The sequence below is a fragment of the Echeneis naucrates genome, chromosome 20 (assembly GCF_900963305.1).
Source record: "Echeneis naucrates chromosome 20, fEcheNa1.1, whole genome shotgun sequence".
In the NCBI taxonomy this organism is placed as follows: Eukaryota; Metazoa; Chordata; class Actinopteri; order Carangiformes; family Echeneidae; genus Echeneis; species Echeneis naucrates.
In genome coordinates, this window is record NC_042530.1 from 2,211,321 (window position 1) to 2,236,385 (window position 25,065).

Below are 25,065 nucleotides of genomic sequence, written 5' to 3' on the forward strand. Positions count from 1 at the left end.
CTAAATAAAAAGGCTGCTGAAGCTTTGGAAGGGGAAAAAAAAACAACCAACTTCCACCGTCTAGACTTGGTGGTTCTTTTTCGAGACTAAATTCTGGAATTGGGGCGGGGAAGAAAACAAAACAGTGGAAATGTGCTTATTTATTGGGAGAGAAACAGGTTTGACAGGTAAGCTAATGATTCAAGAGTGGGTGATTCTAATTGTGGGTCCATATGGCTCCAGCGGCCCGCTGGTTTAGATTCTAGCCATAATCAGAGACTGATTTACGCCGGGGGTGCGAGGTGAATGTAATTATCGGTAATCAGCTACCTGGTAGGATAGAAAATTAGCAGAAAGCAAAGTGCTGCTCATGGTGTGATCATTTACAAGTAATTTATCGTGCTGCTTATTGGATAATACCTGGATATGATTCATTTCATTTACACAAAGGATGGCCATCAGTGTATGACATGTGGGATGTTGGTTGCAATTACAATAATTAGTTTTGTTTTATTTTTTTATTTTTCTGGTCCAAACAGTGTTTAACAAAGACGACATGACCATGTGTGGCTTGAGCCAGATCATGTGCCACTTCCACTTAAAGACTAGAACAGCAACAGTTTACATTTGTGACAGTGACTTAAATACTCTTACAGCTTGAGTTCATTGCTATGTTTAAGTGACAACCTCAAGGGCTAAATAATGAAACTAGCAACTGCAGCGCTTCAAATGGCCATTCAAATCTGTTCAGTCCCCAAGTTAAAACTAACAGCAGAAACACGTGATTTTTTTGCATCTTGTGGCAAAGAAAGATGTCTACAGCTTGAAGCGACTCAGGCACTAATTTTTTTTTTCTCCAGTTGAATTCAAACCCTAATAAAATGATTGTTGTGAAGGTCAAACGTGACTGTCTGCTCTTATGATCGTTTCCCTAAGCAGCTTCCAAAAATAATGAAGTGTAAATCATTACGATTACCTGAGTGTGGTTTTGTTCCAAGCCTTGGCAGGGGTGAGAAAGACTCATCTGAACAGTGGGAATGTCAGTCAGGTGTTGCATGTTTTCAGTTCTTTTCCTCAGAGTGAAGTGTGTGTGTGTGTGTGTGTGTGTGTGTGTGTGTGTGTGTGTGTGTGTGTGTGTTTTTTATAAACAGACAGCAAATTGTGGTTTGACCTTTCAATGAAACCAAAGCTATAAAAGACAATCCAACAGTCACACTTCTAGAAATCACATAGAACGCAGTCCAAGTCTAGTTGGCAAGATAATGGCTTCACAGGGTTAGGGTGTTCATGTTCTATTCACTCAAGTCTCTTTGCTGGAGAGAAAATTAGTCATGCTTCAGTGGAATCACTGTTTGATAACATGAGTAATAAAAATCATTTTTCATAAAAGGACCATATCAAGGTCCAATCCAGAGATTTATATATATGGAAAAAAAAAAAAAGGTGTTGAACTAAAATGTGGTTTTAGCCCAGTGAGTGTTGGGGAAACCTGAACTGACTGCTTCTTCCAACTACTGTTATTAAGGTCTGCTGGCTGAAGGCAGACAACATCTGCTGGATCTGAAAAGTGTAGTGGTCTTTGAGAACGGTGTGAAGGGCAAGAAGTGGCCAAAACTCACCATGGCGTAATGGACGGGTAAAAGGTCTAACCGCTTTTACTGTCACATCAAGGTAGTTGCTGGGGGTAGGGAGAAGGGGAGGGGAGGGGGGGGGGGCTGCTCCTATACTTCTTTCAAGAATGTCAAATAGTTCAGGACTTTTGAAAACCTTTCATGTGTATGCATCCAAGCATTCATTATCAACATTCACATGGCTTGAAGCGGAGCAGCGAAAACGGATGGTGGGGAGCTGGTGGGTGCGGTGAATACATAACGGTAATAGAAAGACACAAATGTCATGACCGACTCGTACGCCCCAGAAAATATTTTTTTCTTTTTCTTTTTCTTTTTTTTTATCAGCAAAACCACCTAAAATGTCTGGGGAGGGATCTTATTGAGAAACTGTGCACCTTTTGTTGACAGTAGCAGAAATGGAAAAAAATGACCAGGAGACTAACAGTGTTTCTAAATCAAAATGCAAAAACAATTATTCACGCCAACAGGCAGCAAATGTTGTGTAGCTCAACCACATCGGTTCAAGTCTCATTAGCATTCTTTGGCACTGACTGGCAGGGGAAGGGTTTAGGTGTATCACTAGCATCCGAGTCAACGATGGAGGCCAGTGCAGCAGCCGTCGTATAGCTGTGCAGAGAGAGAGATTATTGTGAATGGAGGAAATAAAGAGCCAGCAGGAAATGAAGTCGTAAGGGAGTGATCTGTGGGTTTTAATTTTCTTGGTGATGAGGAATAGAGCTTAATGACAGCAAGATCTCGGTGGTCTTATTGGATGGCCTTATGCCCACACATGAGGGGTCGGGCATGGTGCTAGAATGAAAGCAAAGATGATTTTTAAATCTCAACGGCTTCTGCAAGGCTGCGATTGGATGAGAATGGATGCTGAGAGAGCAGAAATTGGTGACTGTCTTGCCGACTTTTGGTTCGGAGATGAACTTGACATATAGACGTGTTTTATGGCTCAGAAGGTGATTGACTTCAATGCTCCAGGACCGCGGTACCTTCAGGACCCCGAGGCAGCAGCAGTGCAGACAAACTTTGAGTCGCCTGCTCTTGTCCATCAGAGCATCTTCCTTTGCTGTAGCTGGCCTCATCAACAAGGCTGAACCCAAAGTGACACCGACTTCCCCCTCCCTGCCCTCCTCCAAAATTGTTGAACTACTGCACCTTCCTCCATCCCCACTGCACATGAAATTCTTCACCGTACCCTCCAGTACTATTATTTATCTCCTTACTGTTTTTATTGTCATGCACCACAACAGCACAATAAATTCCTACTGTGTGGAAACCGTCTTCTGATTCTGATTCACAAACTGGAGCAAAAAGCAATAAATCCCAGTCAACATTTGAATTCTGGATCATAAAGGATGCAAACAATATGGCATTTACAGCAAAAACTATATTTATATTTCATGAGCAGTTTTCTACAGAGGGATACTGATGTGGAAAAAATGTGAATGATGGAATCAACTGTTTGTCCAAGGGTTATATTAAAGTTTCTAGTTGCGTTAAAAAAAATAATATATGGGGAAGTAAAGAAGTGAAGAAAAAAAAAAAATAATTATTTATCCCCCCCCCCCTCCCTCTAGCAATTTGGAAGTTGCGTTTTGATATGAGTGTGATGATAAATCAGTCATTACATTTGCAATGTTTTATCCTTATTGAGATGCCACTGCTGCTGTTGGTTTGTATCTACGTGTAATGAATTTTTTTTTTATTGCGTGGGCACTTTAAGTAGATACAGCTGTGTGTGTTGGGGGTGGGCAGCTATATACGCAGGGTTGGTGGCTTGGTTGTGTCGATTTATATCAGCTTGGGGCCAGTGCGTGCAGTTTGATTAGCCCATAGCAAATGACTCGACTGCTAAGAGAATGTGACCATTTGGTTGTTTTTGGTGTGTGATGTGAGTATGCATGTCAGATTATCTGCAACTGTAAATCCTGATAACTACAACCATTCCAACCATCTTATTTTTTTGGGGCGGGGCAGAAAGAACTTTCCACACTCATGAGGCTGCAGCAGGTCATATCTTAACAGTCTCATTAAATAAGCACTCGCCCTGTACGCACAGCATGTTACAGCCATTTTGGCTAATGGGCTGTAAAACTTGGGCACCTTTCTCGGACAGGGGCAGGAAGCAGGTGCGTTTCACGAGCCACCAGTCGCCCATTCCTCAAGTAACATTGGGGTCACAGGTGAAGCAGCAAACGTCCACAAGCTCACACCTCGCTGTCATTAGAACCAGATGAGCCTCTGAGGGCCGATGTCAGGCAGACAGCCGAAACATGAATTTGACCCTTTCTCTGCGGTGACTAATGGTTCAGGAGCAGCTCACTACATCTCCTGGGCAGAAGTGTGTCACACAGTCCAAAAAGGTGTCTCTGGGGGTCAGCTTGTGTCTTTGTCTGTTCTCTCCAGCTTCCTCTACCTTTCCCTGCTCATGTTAACATATCAATTCACCTCTTCATAGAAAGTATAACACTGTCCTCTCTTATCACTCACGCTGTGATGGATTAGAAAGCTGGCAGACCCAAAAGCGCAAAATAAAGGGCTAAAACAAAAACTTCCACAAAAGGTCCACATCATCATCATCATCATCTGAGCTGAGATAGGAAGGGCAAATAAATACAAAGAAGTCTGTGGCAGGAGAAGAGCAGAGCCTGTGGCCAGGAGTCTGACTCGGAGGACATGAAAGAGAGCGGCTTTAAAAAGAGGGAGACTGATGAAGAAGATCAGGGTCAGCTGTGGAAGCGTGGCGGCAGGCTCAGGTGGTTGCAGGGCAGAAGGTGGTCGGCTCTGCAACGACAGAAGAATTAGTGATGCAACGAATAGGGAGAGAAGGCAAAATCAAAGTACTCCAGCAGTTGAACCCGTGATAACCACCCAAAGGAAGAACGCAGAGGAGGGAACAAAGGCTGATGCTAAAAAGGTTATTACAGAGGTTAATGCTGCACTGGTTGGTCACAGCAGAGTGAGATATTGACCACTATTGGATCGAATCAGATTGATTGTAGACAGACCTGGTTGCTGTAGTGATTCCTACACAATGAACTGTAGTAACTCTGGTAATGTCGTCAGTCATTCTGGCCTCTCTCCATTGGTTTTACTTTAGAAGAGATGTCAAGGTTATGGATTTACCCCTCCCTCCATCTTTGCCTCCTTTTGTTTAAACCCGCCATGTCAATCAAATCCGCTCCTTGGACTGAAAAACGTTTATTCTCATTTGTGTTTGTGCCCCCCTTTAGGTTTGCCTGCTTGTTTTGCTGCTGATTGTGAATTATAGCCTATGCCCCACGACTGTGGCGTTGGCCTGTTATTTCATCATTTTGTCATTTGCTGCTGTCTCGAGTGGCAAGTGAGGTCAAGCCTTGACAACATGGAGGAATCTCCTGCCGTATACACACCTCCACTTAGGATTCTTCTGATATGGACGACCTTCAATCATCTTAAGTTGTACCAGCAAGTTACATTGCTGGTACGATTGTTTCTGGGTGACACATTGGTGATTTTCTGACCTTTTTTCAAACACACGCGGTGTTAAGATGAAACGCCCAGCTGAAATATTATTATGAATTTGGTGATAGCAGTGTGAAAATGCTAAATAGAAATTTATTTATATGAAAATGTCATGAAATTCAGTTAACGATGAAGATTAAAGTTCAGAGTCTGCATGCCCGGGCTTTCCTTTCAGATCACGCCTTAATCTTAAAGCCAAGGAAAATATTTCCTTTTGGCAAAGGGGAAGATTCCTGCGCACACACATAAACCCATAATGTTTATGGATGATACAATCTCAACATGATTGAGCCATAGGTAAGGAGGAGAGGATTTAGAAAACCTCAATTAGGTACGGGTGAAGTGTGGGATGATTCTGTGGGGAGAATTGCGTTCATACGGAGGGGGGTGGGGGGGTAATGCTTTTTACAAAGGGCACAAATGAAAGTGAGGGGAGAGCAAAGAGATGAGGGGGAAAGAAGAGGTGTGCCCTGATGCCACTGATTGGCCTCAATCAGCGTTGGTGATTAGGAGACAGGACGATGGAGGGCTTGCAGGATGGACTCCGTATTCCCCCACCGTTCCTCCACCTCATACACATTCATTTATTCGTGTCAGGGACATTCAGTGCACTGTGTATAGCGAGTGCATGTATAGATGAAAGCACACAAAAAGCAATTTGTGTTGCATTTTGTACTATGAATGCAGTGCTGTCCTGTCAATATCGAGAGAAGCAATAAAACTAAACTGGCAACGGTAGGAGGGAGGATTTACTGAGCATGGCAACCTCAATAACCGTCCAAAAGTGTGTCGCATTTTAGTCATTATGTTTGAACTGCTCCGTAATGATCGGCTAATTCTGGAGTGCGAAGTGGCTGCACGCCTGATGGAAGACAAGTGGTACATAAAGTGTTGCTAACGGAGCAGAGCAGTGCAGACAGTGACCTTGATGCTGTCCAGGGAGAGGGAGACGGCAGAATACACAGCACACGCAGGCTCTCTACGTCTAATGAATGAGCACATTGCTCAGCTCTGTCTTCTTAATTAATGATTGAGACGTGACTCGTCAGTTCTGCGGGGAACGAGGGGGGCAGTGACTCGCGTGCACTTGCCATTTGGAAACAAAAAGTAATTATCAGGTGAGAGGTTTTGAAGTGTGAAAAGACGTCTTCTCCCACGGAAGTGTAATTTGACTTGATTACGTGTTTTTTTTTTATTTTTTTAAGTTTGCAAATTTGCATCTTTGTTTTTAGTTCATTAAAGGTTCACATAGCCCAATTACAAGAGATGCAGTGCTTGTAAACAACAATCACACAGACTCAAGAGGATCTTATTTATGAATGCTTTTTAATGCAGAATTAGGTCTGAGCAGGGAGTTAGAACAAATCCAGTTCCTGTTGTTTACTCATGATGTAGTACTGCAATTAATTACCTCCTAATTCAAACTAGTACATCTTTTTCAAGTTGGCTCAAGTTTGCAGATTTCCTCATCACTCTGAAGCCAAGTTACTGTTATCCGAGGCCTCTTTCCTGCTAATCTGTGTTCTGATCACGAATGACCTGATTGAGCTGAAAGTGTAAAAGTTGGTTTAAAAGCACATTAAACCTAAATCTCCCATGCAGATAACCCATCGGCAGTATCAAATCCGCATTGTAGTCAGGTTAGGGTTAATGCCGTGGGTACATGTGGCTGATTTTTCTTTTTCTCAACGTGATCTAGCAGAAAATGTGACACCAGATAAAGCGGTGAACCTTTTCATTTGCCTGGAATACAGAGCAGCGGGTTCAGGGCACGCTGGATGCCGAAGCCTTATCAGCAGAGGGTGACAGTAACACAGGAAATTAAAGCCTTTCACAATTATTTGGTACACTGTACATCTGAGACGTGATATAGAGCCATTTGTGTGGATGTCGGCCTGAGAGGCTGAGATTTAAAACACATTTAGAGCTTTTTGTGTACTTGCAACAACACGGCGTTCTCAAGAAAACAAAGTGCACTGTCGTGTGACAAGAGAAGCAACATATCAACAGCTGCATAGAAGCAGCCAAGACTTACTTGGCCAGGCATTATTGCCAGACTTCTCCGTGCGCCAGCATTTACTCAGCTAAATGAAATTGACAGGTGAATTCTGCAGCAGCTCTGCCTCCTCAGTCCTTTCTAACAGTTTTTCATATATATATATATATATATATATATATATTCACCACACCGTTTCTGACTGGGTGTGTGTATGAGCTGTTGTTTTCACTCAATTGTGCCAAAATTAAATCAGATGCTACAAGTTGTCAATTCCAACACTCAGATTGTTTGGTTTATTGGTTCGATGGCTGCTGTCACCCCTCAAGGCGATGCAGAATGGTTTTGGGGATGGGGAAATCAACAGAGAATAGAACGTTTAAAATGTTTGCTACGAGTATTTTCAATTTAATTAAATCTTGTTAATTGTACAATTTTGAAACTGTGGTCCAAAATCAGAATGGCACAGCTCCTCTTTGGCCAAAAATAGTAAAATAAACAAGTTTCCTGTCTTTTCCTGACAAAAACAAGTAGTCTGGCAGCGTTGGCACTTTGCACGGAATAAAACAAACCCTCCAAGAAAAAAATTAAGTGGCTCGTAAATAGGAAAACATATGAAAACAAAATGATATTCAAAACAACTTTTCTGGGATGGGGAAAAACTCGCTGAATTGCAGTCGTTAATTTTGAAGCAGTGACGCCACAAAATAAATGAGAGAGAGAAACTCTGAGAATAATGCAGAGAGTTAGTAAACAAACCAGCTGAGGGTTGAGTGGTAGCTGCTGAGGTGAAAATTTCTCCTATGAGAAGCCAGTTGTTGTATTTCCTTTAGAAAATGCATATAAAATGAATGGTTATTGTTCTAGCCTTTAGATTTAGACCATGGAAATACCATAAACTGATGGAATGCAAACCTGGCTGCTCTATAAATGAATCATGAAACAGAGAGAGACGATTCATATACAGGAGAGGACAAAAACACAAACCTCAGTTACATTTCAACTTTATTGAATATGAAATGTTTTTCATTCGGCTTAGCTGTTAAAATATTCCACTGCCCACCTGTGATGTGTTCACAGTACGGGGCGTTGGTGTTCGCTGCTCCTAAAGTTGTGTACACAACAACTGGCAGCTGGACTTCCTGTGCGACGCAAATGTTAAATCAGCTGGCGGCTGTAACGATGATTGGCACCACTTCAGTGTCAGACGTGATATCTTCATGAGGAGAGTGAGAAATGGTGTTTCGAGTTTTCTCATTTTAAACAGCAAATAACATGATTACATTATATTGGATCAGCGATGAAAGTGAACAGGGAGAGAAATGATTGATCATATAAATGCTGCAGGGATAGAAAACATTTCAGGCTCTTCTCTCAGCGGGAAGTAGAATTTTTTTTATTATTTTTTTTTTTCTACTCCAAAATCTGTAAATGACACGTTGTTTAGTCTGTTTACACCACAGTTGGACTCAGCATTGAGCAGTAACACTGCAGGAAGTGCTGCTGTAATGGTTACCTGCAGTCTGATATGTCACTCTTAAGCTGATGCAGATTTTCTGAACTTTTCACAGCAAACAAACAAGTTTTTCTCTGGCTGAAGTGTCTATTAAGACGATCAAAGGGCTTATTTATTTATATATAACGACTTTGTTGACACCAGTACTGCTTCTGCAGCATCGCACCTATCTGCTTAACCTCTGTGAACACATGCAGATTCAAAGAATGACAATCGACAAGATGGCAGCCAGCGTAAATGTCACCATCCTTAAGAGACTCGAGGGAATCCGGATTGAATTTCGCAAGAAAGTGGATTGTGGGGTAATTAAACAAGACTTGGTCGAGACCTAACGCGTGACTGAAGCACTGAGTTCCAATGTCATGTCACAAAACCACCAAAAGATGTACAGCCACAGAAAAAGCCTGTGCTGTGATGACTTGGCGACAGAATATCTTCCTCATTTTCTCGCTCACGCAGTTCAGTCTGTCGGTGATCTTACTTCACCTCCTCAATGTAAGATCTACTACAGGGAGGTCTTTATATATCACTCCCTCTGTAGCATTGGTCACAGTGGTATTTTAGCAAATAGCCCAATTTGACTTCCTGTAATTTTTATTCAAATTAAAAGCCCTCTGGAGTCTCAGTGGGCAGAAAGCTATGCTGCTGTGCTGCAGTGAGTGAATTGTCTCGTTTCTGGATGCTGGTGTTCCTGTTGTTTACATACTGTCAGGATCTATTACTTTTCTTTCACAGTTCTCTCACTTCCTCCCACTCTTGCTGTCTCCACTTGGTTTGTCTTACATTTTGTTCCTCCGTTTCCTTTAGTAATACTGATGTGTCATGAGAGTAGTCAATTTGTTGTAATGGGGATGAGTCGCTGAGGAAAGGCTCAGTACGCTACCTGCAACAAGTGTAGGCCCGAGTCTCCGGCTGACATCAACACCTGATCCAGTGATTTTCCAGGTTTAAAGTCAGTTGTAGTTATCTAAATTTTGCAATAACTTCCTAAGATGACAACATTGCAGGCTGTCAGAGAATCTTTGTTCCCCAAACTCCAATTCAGTGTAATCCATTTGGATGATCAGTGATTAGATATGATCAGTCAGTCAGTCTGCAGATCAGAGATTACAGGGCTGTTGCACTCCAGCCAAAATGTTTAACCTTTTATGCAGTCGCCCTTTGAGACAACGAGGCAGCCTCTGGGAGTGTTTGATCGATTCCTCCGGGAAACAGACGCACACAGAAAAGCTAATCACAGCTTCTAAATTCACCGTCTTAAACAGGATGCCAGCATTTTAATATAAGACGTACAAAAAATTATTGGGAAACAATTTAGTCTGTGTCAACGAATGAGTTCCCAAATTGCTCAACAGAGAATACGCCTGAATGCTACAGGCTTCATCAGAAGAGACAGTCTGTCACCTTAAAATCAATAACGGTTAATGTGGTGTTACACTTGCAGTCTGGTGGAGCGAGCTGCAAATCGTGCAACCTTCCTGCTCATCGTGGACAAAGGGGGAGAATAATTTTCAGCCCAAACTTGCATCATATGACTCTTTAGTCTCCGTCATTTACACAGACGATGCAGTCGAATCTGTGGTTGGTAATTGCAAGCTTTTGTTTTGATATTTACAAAAACCTGTGCGAAAATGAATTTGGCCCCAAGTTGATTATTTCCCAGATGGACTGGATGTTTTTTATTTTTTTTTTCATCATCCTGAATGTTGCATTAAAAGACAGCACATGTTCAGAATGAGAGCTTCCACTCCTCGTGTTGCAGGGTAATATTCAGCTCTAAAATAGGTGCTACATTATGCAAATGGTGAGAGGACACCATCCATGTCAGTTTTTTTTTTTTTTTTTTTCCTCCCCCTAATACAATCTCAGGGGTTGTTTTACAAGCACTGCAAAGCGAGAACATGTGCCCGTGTTGCCGTGCCGGAGTGTGTATCCCTGCTAGCTGTGCATTATCCATTCTACTGCCGGATTAATGGGGCAATTGATCAACGGCAGACTTGTGTGTCCCAGAGAACGGCTGATCACTCACCTACACCAAGGCCCGACAGAGGAGCACCAATCAGCACTGCAACAACCAGAATGATTACAGACACATGGCTGGGCTGAGCATCGAGAAGGGCCGCTGCCGACTCCTTCCTCCTCTGACAGACTGACATTGATGGGGAAGAAGGAGCTGCAGTGTAGTAGGACAGGAGAAGCTGAGGATCGGCTCAACAGGAATGAAAATACAGGTGTAAAGCTGAATCGAAGGCATGCTCGCAGGGAGACAATTGCTCCTCAGCGCTGGCATTATGGTGACGTACACTTGAAGAGGCCTTGCAGCTGATCATATAGATTCAGATAAAGATAGACCAGTTTGCATCAATAGCTTCTGTTGGAATGGAGCGTGGATACATGCCAGCCGTCTCCACTTATTGGTATTCGATGGACGCGTGTCCAGCTATCTCTTAAGTTGCAGACCGCTATCTACTCGATCGATAACAGACACCAAATTGAGGAAGAAAGAATGACTAAAAAGATAATTTTACCATCTAGACAATCAGCATTACTTGAAGATAGACAACGGAGCACTTGATCTCACAGTGCTCGGGCCTAATCTAATGCAGTGTTGAGTTATTGAAACAGTCAGTCAATGCAGGAAATGATCCCGTAGACCAGTATTTTTTTTTTTTTTTCTGCTACATATTAGACCTTTCACACTGAGCACGATGGAGCCAGCAAATCTATGATAGTGCAATGTAATGTAACTAATCCTGAAATGGAAGAAGAGAGTGGCTTCATGTTGCACATCACACAGCCTTTAGTCTGGGCCAGGCACTACTGGAAATATATCATTGGGTTTGTGTTGATGGTGCTTTTGTTGGACTAGATGCCGGTAAGCCAAATGAACTTTGGCCTCTCAACTTGAAACCATTGGTTTTCCTAAACACAGGTTTCACAGACAATTTTGAGGATTGTAGATTAAGGAAGAGGAGATAAAGTTTAAGGAAGTTTTAATGGAAATTTTAATCAGTTGCTGCTTAAACAATACTATCAGATGTGATGTCTGCCAGAATAACCAAAGTACAGACCAGAATTCCTTTTTATCGGCTGCTTTTCGAATGTGGGAGGTATCAAAGGTCATTTGTGAACTGTGGCTGTGATAATTATGTGCATTTTTTTTTTTTTTTTTTTCACCAGCAAGTCTGCAGACTGTATGCTATAAAATGTTATTAGCAGAAATAAGAAAAGAACAACTAACGAGCTAACTGGCTAGTCCACCAAGTCCTTAAACGCCAAAGAGGTTTCTTGGGAAATCCCCCAGTTCACAGTCCATGTAAAATATGTGGGGACAGCAAGAGCTGCTATCAGCAGCCGAGTGTGTGCAGGTTTATAGTACAGAAAGGTCCAGACGACAAGAATAAAGCTACGGTTAACCCTGAGGGGGAAATTACACTTCTTCTTAGAGCGAAACTTTAAACTTTGTGTTAGTTTAAAACACCGTTTAAGCTTGTAGTGCTAGCAGGGTGTAGAGTAGAGAACGTTAACCCGAACAAGACCAAGTCTGACGCAGCGCAGTTAACGAAGGTTGCGTTACCTCATTATGTAATTGCTGTTAAGTTGTCGCGGCTTGCCAGTTGACCCTGATTGTGGGGGCAGCTTGTAAATTACACTAACAAAGTCAAAAGGCCAATGAACCTAAAACTGGCACGATGGCGAACATCATTTCAATTCTTTCCCTTTCAGCTGTCATTGCTTTTAAATGATTTAATTCCCTTAAATGTTATCACATGTTGCTAGCTTCTCCTTTGTCAGAAATGGCCGTGTAACTTTTAACAGCTCAACAAACCAAGCAGATGTATGCACCTTTTAAAGGAGCTGATATGCTTAGATTTGCAGCATATTTGTTGGGTTCAGGTTGCCAACGCGTGGGGCTCTCTGGAATGAATTTGGCAGCATCAACATGCCAATGCACATCAACCATTACTTAAAATTCCAGCCAGAGACTCTAGCCCTAAAGAAACCAGTTAGAATAATACATTTATTTTGTTATTTGTGCCCGTCTGCAAATATTAAATTTTTATTTATTTTCTCCAATGAAAATTGCAGAACATTTGCAATTCATTGCGAAACTGCAAGAAATCCCTGAATGGAAGTAAGCTGATTAAGCAGCTGATAACAGATTTTTATGATTTCTTAAAATTTCTCCTGCTATGAATTCAGGACGCATAATATTCAGAAAAACTGATGAAAGGTCTGCGGAACCACGCCGGAACTAAACCGATTTACTGAGTCTGAATAAAGGGGAGCGTAAATCATTGAATGAGGAGGACGGGGATATTGAAAGTCAGTTGCCATGAAGAATCCCAGGTATTGATTATCTGGTTAAACAGCTACAGTCTGAGTATAAACTGATTACACAGACTAAGATTGAGTCTCTGTGCATGTGTGCAGTAAAAGAGGAACAGAGAGAGGGAGCGAGAGGGACGAAACAGTTTAGCGAGGTGCGAAATGTTTGAGCCACAGAATGGCTCCTTATATTAACTGTTACACTCTTGTGATGTGATGGCACACCCCCCCCCCCCCCCCCCCCCCACCCCCCAGCCTCAGCAGATACCTCGTATTCACTGCATCGACCCAGCCCTTCAGTGGACTGTGCCATTTGATCCATGCAGATGATTCACGCCCTGCGATCGGGGGAGTAAGAGCAGCAGAGGAATTCCTCTCTGTGCCCCCTCAACATCCATTATTCAGCATTTGCGCCCCCCACCCACCCTCTCTCATCTTCTCCCATCTCCTTCCTCCTACCGCCTCTGCTGCTGCTGCTGCTGCTTTTGCTGCTGCTACCGTGCGCGCACCAGCACAGCATCAACGACCTGGGGTATCAGTCGTCTGTAAAGCACCCATCTGGAACTCTTATGTCAAGCTGCACAGGTAAGGTGACAGCCAAACAAAGTGCTACTTTGCCTTCGTGACATTCAGAGTTTGTGGTGTGTGAAATTTATGCCGGCTGCATGCATCTTTTAAAGACTTGTGGCTGGTTCGCTTCCTAACTCACTGCATAATTAACCCTTTTTTTTTTTTCTTCTTTTTTTTTGCAATTAGCTGATTTTTTTTTTGGCACAAATACTTGGTGAATCTGTTGCTATGGTAGCTTAGTTAAGCAGCTGAAGAAGAAGGGAAAAGTCTGATTGTCTTCACACATCAGGGGGTACATTAAACTTTATTGTATGCCAAAGACCAAAGCGCCAACAAATTCTAATGTCCCCATGTGAGTCACTAATCCTGTAGCCCTGCACACATGCACACAAACACGCACAATATGTCCACTCGCCCGTTCAGCAGGCTGCTCTACCTTTATTCACTGAGAGAGAAACATTGACACTTATGATACAAGTTCAATCAGCGGGCTCTAGGTGAAGCTCAGAGGAGTCTGGATTGTGTTGCTTTGCCAAAGAGTATTTTATGTTTTATGATGCTAGCACACAATCGGTGGACTAAGGCTTTGGAAGACAGTGAGATACGTGCCTTGCTTTTGATCAGAGATCTGTGGGCTTTGTTTTGCCCTCAGATATGCACGCACGTGTATGTAGCATGTGCATTCACCAAAACATTAATGTGTTTAGAAAATATTCACATCTTATGTTGCAGCCTCAACGCCTTTTTCTTTCTACTCACCAAAGTGAAACCGGAATTCTGTTCATTTTTTCCCATCAAATTGAAAAGGAAAACAAAAAAAGTGAAATATCACCCTGACACAAGTGTCACGCTCTTTGCTGTTGCGTTACACTCATCCCATTTCTCTTTGTGATATTTCTCCAATGCTGGATTCACCTGATGGGATGAGATTTGGAAATGTCACCACACCAAGGCAAAAAAAAAAAAAAGCCACGTTGAATGAAATATCTGCAGAGCTCAGAGCTCGGAGACAAGATTTTGTTGAGTCACTGATCTGAGGGTGGGTAGAAAAATAAGAGGACTCCCAAGAGCGCAGTGGCCTCCATAATTCTTCCACAGAAAAAGAAGCAGCGTTTTGTTGTTGTTGTTGTTGTTGTTTTTAGAACAAGGCTGCCGCATAAGAAAAACTGAACAAATTTAATGTGTTTGAAGACCAAAGGTGCCTAAACACACACTGCACATCCATATGTTTATTTCTATTTCCCAACCTTAAACCCTGTTTTCAACCCACTGAAAACAGAACAAACGCCTTCTGTTCATCTCAAACAAGCCTCATGGGGTTTCAGCCACCTTAAAGTTTTGCTGTTCAAATGTTTCGGGTCATTATCTGCTGCAGGATGAAGCCCTACCTTTGTTGGTTGCCCCCCCCCCTCACCGTTCTGACAGCAGCATCCACCGCTACTTCCTGTAGAACATACTGTTCTAATAATACGTCGGATGTTGCCCAGACATTGGTTTTGTGAGCACTCAGCAGAAGTTGGAACAGCTGAAGGAATTGTTTTAATTAACTTTCAAGGCTTCATTTACCCCCATTGCTGCAGGAAAGCTGGACGCTCTCCAATTCCGTTAACCCTTAAACCCCCCGACCCTTTTTTTTTTTATTTTAATGACATTTCCATGATTTCTTGTCTTCTTCTTTTTTTCTTTTTACCTTGGAACTTTACCTCCTACCTTGTTAACCATTTAAGTTTATTGGTTGGACTAAAAAGTGGAGAAAGGAAGGTGCTCTAATGATAAGGCATAAGTGTATTTGTGTCTTTATACTGTACAGCTAACAGTCGATGCTTCCCATTTTTCCTGTTTTTCCCAAAGCTGAAAAGAATTCTGGGAGCCAAATTATGTAACATTTGTCTTGTCTCCCCCTCACATCAAGGGGAATGAATGTTGTCAAGCTGAAGGTGGCTGCGCCTTTATTTTGGAGGGAATTTCTGTGCATGTTCCTTCCTCCCCTTCTGACTCACAGCAATATGGGGCCAGGGATGGATATGCGACCTCCGCCTGAGGGAGGTGAATTGATTTGATGTTCCGTGGCGTACATTTTTTTTAAAGATGATTTCTTGCAGACTCTGTTTCATAACGCAGCGGGTGTTGGACGGGATGCTGGAAGGCGCTAAAAAAGAAAAGTGGGAAACGTGTAGCATCTCAGCGAGGCTGGCTGCTGATGAGCCGGTACACAAAGTGTTGAGGTGTGCCGACGCTGAAGTCTGACGCAAGATTGTCAGCACAGCTGGATTTCAAAGAGGCTGGTTCAGAGCAGTGTGTTGTTGAGACAGCAACTCAATTGTAACTCAAACAGTGATATTTACTGAGTAAAACACCCCTGGGGGAAGCAGATTTAACCACCCTTGCACTGTAATTGATTGGATTCTTTCTCATTTGAGTTTCATGTGATCAAACACTTGTTTTATTTATCATTTGTGCTGTCAAACATTTGCTGCACGTCACACTGTTACTTTTTTCTGTTTGTTGTCTGGGCTTTTTTGCTGTTGGTGACGTGCATTGTGAAAGGCTGAGGTTGTCATGCTGATGGATGATATGAATGTCACAAAAGTAGCACACTGGAGGGGCGGGGGGTGCAAAACAACACTAGCTTGGCTCATGAGCTTTAACACAAAAGGTGCTCTGTAAAACAGAAGAACACTGTCATGATTTTGAAAGCATCTCAGAACAATTCACATGAAAAACATCTATTATTGAACATGTAGTATTTTGAGTTGGAGCAGATTTTTATCGCGGATGCCTTCTGACTCTTTGATTTGCCTTTCAATGAGTTGATGAAGAAAAATATTATTTGCTTTTACTCTGACATTTCTTTGACAAGTTGTCACAGCTAATCTGCCTTAGAGGATTGTTGATGCACCTTGAAGAGATCACCTGTCACTCAGCTGGTGTGGGAGGATGTCTCTTTGCTTCTGTCTCCTTGTTGTCATCCTTTTCCTGCTTGCGGGTCAGTGCCAAAGGTAAAGTAGTACTTTTTGGACGCAGTTGCTAAATTTCAATTTCCTGTCATTTTGGTATCGGGGTGTCGTTTCATGAATATATTTAGCCGTAGTAATCTGTCCGTTCGTGCTGGTGAGCCTCAGATTGATTTGTGGCTGAAGTTAGCCTGCGATAGTGATTAAAACCAACTTTAACACTGACAGACTTACATGGATGTTTTATGAAAAGCAAATGTTCAGTTTTGTCCCAAAGTAATTGGACTATATTTATTGCATGTACAGACATGTTCTGCTTTGCTTAATCACACACTGCCAAATTGTAAAATCACGCGAGGTTCTGGGAATTTCATTATATGAATGAAATCACAAAAGACACTCATACGCAAGCTGAAGCGTAATTCATTAATAATAAACATAATACAGCTCTTGTGTGAATGGGGCTATTAGCGATGGATTGTCTGCATCTGGGTTTCAGAGTTAACAGGATTTCATTGTTGCACTTCCCATATAGCTGTTGATTAAAAATGCCTCCAGCAGATATGTGTGATTACCCAGCTGCTACCTGATAGTGGAATACAATAAGCATAATGGTGATAAAGGTGTGTGTGTGTGTGTGTGTGTGTGTGTGTGTGTGTGTACGCATGTGCATGTGCGCTGATCTAATTACTTTCATTCATTTTTTTTTTTTTTTTTTTTTCCTCTCCTGCTCTTGCTTATGTCACCATCATGTTTGAATTTAAAATATAAATGAAAGATGGATTAGAGCAGCAAGTTACGAGCAAGTACATTAATAGTTCAAAAGATTTAACTTGGGAAGAAAAAAAAAGAATCCCAAACCTAAAGATTGTCTTAAAAAAAATTGAACAATCTTTCAATATTAGCTGTTTGCTCAGTATTGAGAGCTTCGCAAATATTTTACAATTGCAAAACTGAGCCTCTTTCTTTCTTTCTCTGCAGTCTGAGCACAATAGCTTTCCTGCAGACTGAAAAGCTGCCAAACAATATGTCAAACTGCGTTCAGAAGAAGTTTGGACCTCTGTTGCAAACCCCAGCTGGCGTCTTCTCAACTCAACTCATTTTCTTTAGCAAAATAGTTTCCACTGACATCTCTGAGACATAGTTTTAGAATAACACGGCGATCAATAAATCCATAAAGTGAATCACAAAATATTTCATCACTTTCAGCATCCTGCTGCAGAGTAGTCGCAGCGCGTTGAGGACAATTAGATCATTGCCTTTCATTGAAAGATGGAGATAAAAGAATTACTTTGTCTTCTAAACATCAGTGTGTCATCAAAAAGAACACAAATCTGTATCTTTAATTTCCTGTTCCAGAAGAGTTTCACTTTTCTTGTTTTCACCTCAAATAAAACCTGAAATAGAAATCGGCTTCCATATAGGAAATTATATTTTATATTTATTTTATCTGTATTGTACATTTAATTCAGATGAGATAATGTTACCACACGAAAAGGAATAAGGTTATTATAGTAAGATTAGTGGGACTGAAGTTTACTAAATTAAAAGTTTGTTCTTGGAAACGGAGACCACAAGTAATGCAGCAAAACAGGAAATCTATTCAAGCTTGACAAATGCAAAAAGAAGGCTGGAAAACCGAAAATGGGCAGACCTGCGTTATTTTCCGCTGTTGAGATCTTGCTTGAAGGCAAGAGCAGATTTAAAAAAAAAATGTCTCCCTGGGGAGCGCCGTGGCACAAAATCTGTCTGCGGAAGTGCCCTTTAAAAGATTACTTTGATGGCATTTATTCATCATTAGTCAGCTGGAAGTGAAAAGACGAGGGGGGGGGACAACCCAACAGTGGTTGCAAGCAAACGGTTACGGTGAGAACACCTTCGCCAGCTGAGCCTCGCTGATTCACACATCACATCGAGGTTATAATTGTCTTCCTTTGGCAGTCGGCACCAAAAATCGGTGTTTAAAAACAAAAAAACCTTTTTTCTTCAGGTTTTGATGACTTTTACTTTGCTTATTATTCAGCTGCGCTGCGTTTCCGGCCAGGCAAATTGACCTTTGATATTTGCAGGCTGCAGCCTGTTTGGTCTGATTTCATTGATCCCCATTGATTGATTCCACATGGGGGCGTCTCTCTGAGCGTGTTTACTTTGATCAATGGCTCCAGTGCGTAAATACAAATGTCTGCTATCTTTCTCCCACCTCGCTCGGTCCATACTAATCTTCTCCTTTGGTCTGAAGGTGATAAGATTTCGTTAAGATACAAATTGCCGTGGTCTGCAAACTAATACTCTTTTCTTCCTTTGCAGTTTATACGTTTGCATTTCTTTCTTTCACACCAATTTTTCTCTCTCGCTCACCTCATTTTTTTTTTTTTTATCCTAAAAATTGGGCACCATTAAGAAGATGATGCTCCTGCAGCGAGGTAGTCTGCCACAGCAAGAGGTCAGATCTGTCTGGAACATGTTCTGCATGAACATGTTTGGGTGGAGGGGGGCAGTTTAAAGCCACTACAGGCTGCTGTAGGATGCCCTGATGTGTTGATATGAGCTCTGTGGCGGTGCTGTTTCTCCACCATATGATCTGAGGTTCTTTAATAGTAAAGCAAATGCTGCCGTTTCTAATGCATCAATAGGATAGAATGCAAATATTGTGATCTCTGCCTGTTTATTTCATTCATATTTCACCAAAAACATTCAAACATGGGCAGATTGGGCTCATCCATAAACGCATGCGCCACAAAGTTGTGTTTTTGTTTTTTTGTTTTTTTTTAACAGAATGAAAGTGACTGCTGCAGGCTTCTGTGGGGATTTTACTGAAACTGTCAGTGTTCAGAGCTCATCAGGGTTTGAATTCAAAACTGAACGGTGGGTTGTTAAAGTATTGTTCAGGTTGTGAATGTAACACAATAGATTTTCTTGAAACCATGGCATTGTGTCAGATAAAGCAACAGATGGAAAAATGTTCAGGTGAAGCAAATTGTGTGCTTGTTACCAATGCAGTTTTATTGACTAACAGAAGACCGAAAAAGAAAAAAACCTAAAATCCAACCAAGTCCTTGAAAGAGTCTTTTTCTGCTATTAGTCAGTGGAAGCACTGCTGGTGCTATCTTATGCTCATCCAATGACTGAAATTCTAAATCCAGTTAAAATATACTGTTCAAAAATCAACCAACAAGTTTAAGCTGCACTGTAGAAATGTCTAATGTGACCATTGAAAATAACCACAGATGCACAAAGGCAGACATATCATCAGTGGTGGGTAACCAAAAGGAATGGACCTTGAAATAACTGGTTCAAAAATTTGGATTGCAAGAAATATTCTTCCAAATGGCCACACTAGAGAAATAACTGCACACGCATCGCAGGAAAAAAACCCACTTACTAAATATAAAAATACAGTAAATGCAGTATATGCATGTTATAGATACACAAAATGGAGAAGAGGGTGAGGCTGTGCTGCTTAACCCGACCCAACAGACCTAAAAGCTGCCATGATGGGCTTCGACAGCTCAGGGTGGTATCACGTACAATGCTGACATCTCAAACGCTGCACCAGCGAGATAAAGTCTCGGTTTAAATTGCTTCCAATTTGAAAAATTAGCTCTGAATCTAATAACTCCTGCCGCGATTTCTTTTCCCCACACGAGGAAAGTCATTATCCAGTATCAGCACATGGTGTCAGCAATACTGCCAGCAGTGGCAATGCAGCAGTGTGGTATGAGGTCAGGGGGGGACTTGTGGCAGCATCCAGGCTTGTCAGCCATCAGTCTAGTTTTTTTTTTTTTTTTTTTTAAGATTAAAAGGACCCACAGGGTCATTCACAGACCTTGTTGTTACCCTCCCAAAAAGATGTGGAGGAGAGCGAGGCAAACAGCAAATGGCAGCAATTGCAACGTGTGACCTAATTTTCACCGTAATCTGCCCCGCTCTGAACCAGCTCCCAAAAGGTGCCGTGGAAAAAAGGCATTTGCGAACATGGAAATTGAAAAGCTGCTGCGCTGGAGGTGCCACGCAAAGAAAACCGCTTCATCTCAAGAAGTCACTCTCTCTTGTCTTGAAAGATTACTCTCCCAAACACGAGTGCCAAGTGTCACTTTCTTCAAAGGCAATTTAACTTGTGTAAAGGGTTCTGGCGGATTGATTGGAGTCGTGAAAAGAGTGAAGTTGCCCGCCTTGTTTCAAGATATTGACATGAAACAAATCGCTGCGTTGTAAAAGAATGAAAGTGCCCATTTTTGTTTTTGTTTTTTGTTTTTTTTTTCCCCCGCTTGAGGGGAACATGCTGAGAAGATCCTTCACACAAATAAGTCCACTTTGGAAAAGAAAGTCTGAGTAAAAGGTGAATATTCACAGTGGTTTCAAAGCCACATGACTTCCTCCTCGCTTTAATGTAAATCCTCAAACGATCTGAAATTAGGAGAGAGCCGTCAGTAACAGTGTCATAATAGTGCTGTTGTGCTGGGAAAACCTTGACTCTTACATGGTCGATTTATCATTATTTTTTATTTTTTGACAACCACAACTCAGGTAATTTCATGGCACTGCCGCTACAAATCAGCCCAAAAGGCCTTGAGTAGGCAGAAAGTGATGCATATTCACCGCTGGAGTTAAGTACAGTCTTTCGCCATGACCTATTCTTTGCGGCCAATAGGAAAGAATAGTGTGCCAGCATGATTAATGGTCATGATTACCTACTCAGAAAATGTGGTTTTCTGGCCCAGCAGCTTCACTTTTATGACTTAAACCTGGGGCCGGATGCTTCATCATGGCTGCAGATAGACTGCACAGACTGTGTGAGTGTTGATGAGCGAACGTACCGCTGACAAATCACTCACCATCAGCTGTTTTGATAGGCAGGTAAAACCCTCCTGTGGATTGTTATGTGGACATTTAACATCAATAGTGGCCTCGGGAGATTGTGGCCAACGCAGGACTGATGCTAAATTTAAGCCTGGCTGTCTGTTCGTGGGTGTACATGAGAACAAAACACACTAATTCAATTACAGTTTGTACCGAGCAAATCAGCCGGAGCAGAAAAGCGCTCTGAGGTTAAAACGCCTCTAAAATCTCTTCCAATACCTGATCTGAATCCAGAGTGGGCCTGAATGCTTCATATCATAGAACACGCTGCTGACCTGAACAGGATGGAGAGCCTGTGGGGTCTAATTGACGAAACCGCCAGATTAATATGATGCATTTACCGCACGCCTCGCTGCAACTGTAGGTTTGTCGCTTGTGCATGTGGGCATTAAAGGCCCCATGCATGTGTATGAGCTTGTGTGTCTGTCTGTGCTTGTTTGGGTGCTAAGGAGCTCCCAGATGACACTCTATAATCATTAAGCTAAAGTTACTTCCGTCACAAACACCGCAGCGACTCTCATTACGACTCAGCCCTACTCCACCTCGACCAAATGACTCTCCATCTTGCCACAGAGCCTCAAAGGTTAGCCCCTCGAAAAGGTTACAGCTCCCCGTGACATTTCCCTTGATGACTTACACAGTTGGCCCTTTGTTTTTGATAAATATCAGATGGCTTGTTGCTGCCACTTGGAATTACTTACTCATTAAGCTGTAATATGAGAATTTATCCTGGATTAAACTGAACTGTTAATAAGGGAAACAGACCTGTGACTCATCTGGGATGTGGATGAGCATGCTACTCAGCAGATGACGGGGGAAAATTTGCACTGTTTAGTCTGAACTGAGACACAAATAGTAAAGCCGCATTAATGAGGGTGGATAACGGATGAATCAAATATATATCAAATGCTAAACAGTCTTTTTATTATTTATTTATTTTTTGTTTCAAGGGCATCATTTTCTTGCAGTGATCACACCATCATCCATCACTGAGCAGCTGAAAATACGAGCACAGCTGAGCTCCAAAAGTACATTCAGAATTTCGAAAGAGAGAAATCTCAGTTCCTGGCCCAGAAGCAGCTGACTCACTGGTGATGATCAACTACCTTATCAAACTCTGCAGATAAATCACGTCAACCTTTGAGATCTTACTTGTTTGCACCTTTGACCTCTTTAAGTGTTCTGTTAAAGTATGCCAGCTTCAAATCCATCCAGACAAACAGAAGCAAGAACTTGAAAAGTGGATGCGTAGTCATTGAAATCTCAGTTGGAAAGTACATACATGTGTGCATTTAGTAATCTGTCATCTAAATGTTGCAGAAAATGAAGGGAACTAGCCACATACTGCGTATTGAATCTTAGCATTTTTATCAGTAAGCTAATGACATGAAAGCAGGAAAGCTCTTGTGATTGCCTCGGGCAGTCAAATTGCCAATGAGAAGTAGATGAAGTAGAACAGAAGCAAGTCATGTTGTAGCCTCCTAACACGTGCAACGTTTTCCCTGCAAGACATTAATCATGTTGATGTTGCAGCATCATTCCATTTTAATCCCTGTGAAACTGTGTATGTATGTATGTGTATATTTAAGTAGCCCATTGAAGGCATCATAAATACCTGACCAATGCAAACTGTGTGTAGCCACAACAAAATGATGCTTCATTAGAACTGATAAAAAAATATATAAATAGATATACAAAATGGCTGAGTGACACATTTACACACAAGGTGTCACAGTCGTGGCACAGAAGGGTAAAATGTGCCACGTGTCTCGTCCCGCTGCTTTTGGGATGAATGAATGAACCAGTCGTTTCTGTGCAGGCTCAGCCGTTTCTCCAATGACTGGCAGCTCCTGTGTCGCTGCCAGGAAGCTGACTGCAGCAGCGGCTTTATGTGCCGAGGTGCCGCAGTCGGAGCCACTGGGGGCGATGGAGTTTTGTTGCATGTGGCGCGTGGCCCCCGTCGGCCATATGTTTTGGACTCAACCCTTTGTTTGTGCCAGAGATTGTTAGTGGGCTGCCTTTTTTGCTTTGTTTAGTTTTTTTTTTCCTTCCCTGTTGGTTTTTTTCTTCTTCTCCATTTCTCACTCCTATGAGCAAAGCAAATAAATTCAAACAGTGGCACTTAGCAGAGCGGCCCAGACAGTGGGATGTGTATAAAAAAGATTGGCAATAAGCAGCTCCTGGCTTAAGTCCTTGCACTGGAGGAAGCGAATCCTGTGCTCTCCTGAAAGCACATGTGCTTAGTTAGCTGTGGTGGAGCTGCTCTGTGGCCTTGAGCGCTGAAGACTGTGGCATGTAAGACAGTGGTTTTACTGAAGAGCTTAGACGTTCAGTGTCAGTGTGAGCGTGGAGCAGGAGGGGAGAAAAAAGAATGCACACTCAGCAAACCTCCCCCAGATTATTAAATATTATTGAGGTAGGGCGTTTAATTCTTGAACCCAATCTGCTCGAGTGAGTCGTCTTTCCTCTCTGTCACAGTTCTGTTGGAATTGACGCTCTGGGGCAGTTTGTTTTTTCATGAAATGGAATAAAACCACATACAAAGGCCGTCTCGGTTTTTCATCACCTTTGATTCTCACAGCGTTGGCAGATTCGCAGGAAGTTGGAAGTGTAAATGTACGATGCGTGATTTATTTCTTATTTTTTTTAGTACAGGAAGCAGAAATTGGGTCATCATGGCCTTGAAGTGAAACCTGTAACACAAAGTAGACTGCTGAAATTATTTTGACAAACATCCGTTCAGCAACGACTATAAATTGTCATCTCCTTTGCATTCGGTGCTGATGTGTAATCATGTGTGGGATTATGGGATAATCAGTGTCTCATTTATGACCCACTCTTTCATACTTTAGTTAAAGCGAGGCCCTCACATCATTGACTTCTACGTACAAGGCACATTTGAACAGGAACGTTTTGCAGCGAGCATATGTGGCAGTGAGCATGCTGATGTGGGGGGAAAAAGGCGTAAATGCTGCTTTAATGTACAGGAGCTCCTGCTCCATCTGTCCCACGCGTGTCTCTTTGAGCCCTGCTACATGGACCGTGAAGTCAGAATCTGTTGTTACGGTCTCACGGTTGTTTCTCCCATCATGCAGTGCGTGCACAACTGCGGCATTAAAGTTCAGCTGGGGTAACATGTTGATTGTATATTATATATCTATTAACATGGAAGTACTTTACTGCACAATAAAGAACCTGCAGTGAGTTCATATCATTATAATCCAGAGGTGTTTTTTTTAGAATGACCTGGCTGTATAACTGCCGTTCAGACGTCTTCACTTCTTGCACTTTTTATTGTCTTCTTTTTAAATGTCTACCTTTTGCCTGTCAATCTTAAATGGTAATTTTTTGGCAGAAAATACAGCTTAGCGTCTCTTGGGTGCGTCTTCGCAGCCTCTGCACACCTGGATTTGTGCAGTTTAACCCGTAGTTCCCATCAGATCCTATCAAGCTCTGTCAGATTGGATGGGAGGCATCTGTGAACTGCCGTCTTCGGGTCCGTTCAGGGATGTTCTGCGGGGATTAAGTCTGGGCTTTGGCTGGGCTGTTCGAGGTTCAGTCAGGGATTGTACCTGAAAATGCAGCTGAAGTGTCAGGTCAGCTGCATTTTGGAATGGATTTTTCTTTCTTTCCTCAATTCTGACCGGCCTCCCTGACCCTGCTGCAGAGAAGGACACACACAGGATGACGCCGTTACCACCATGATTCACTGAAGGGCTAATATTTATTGGC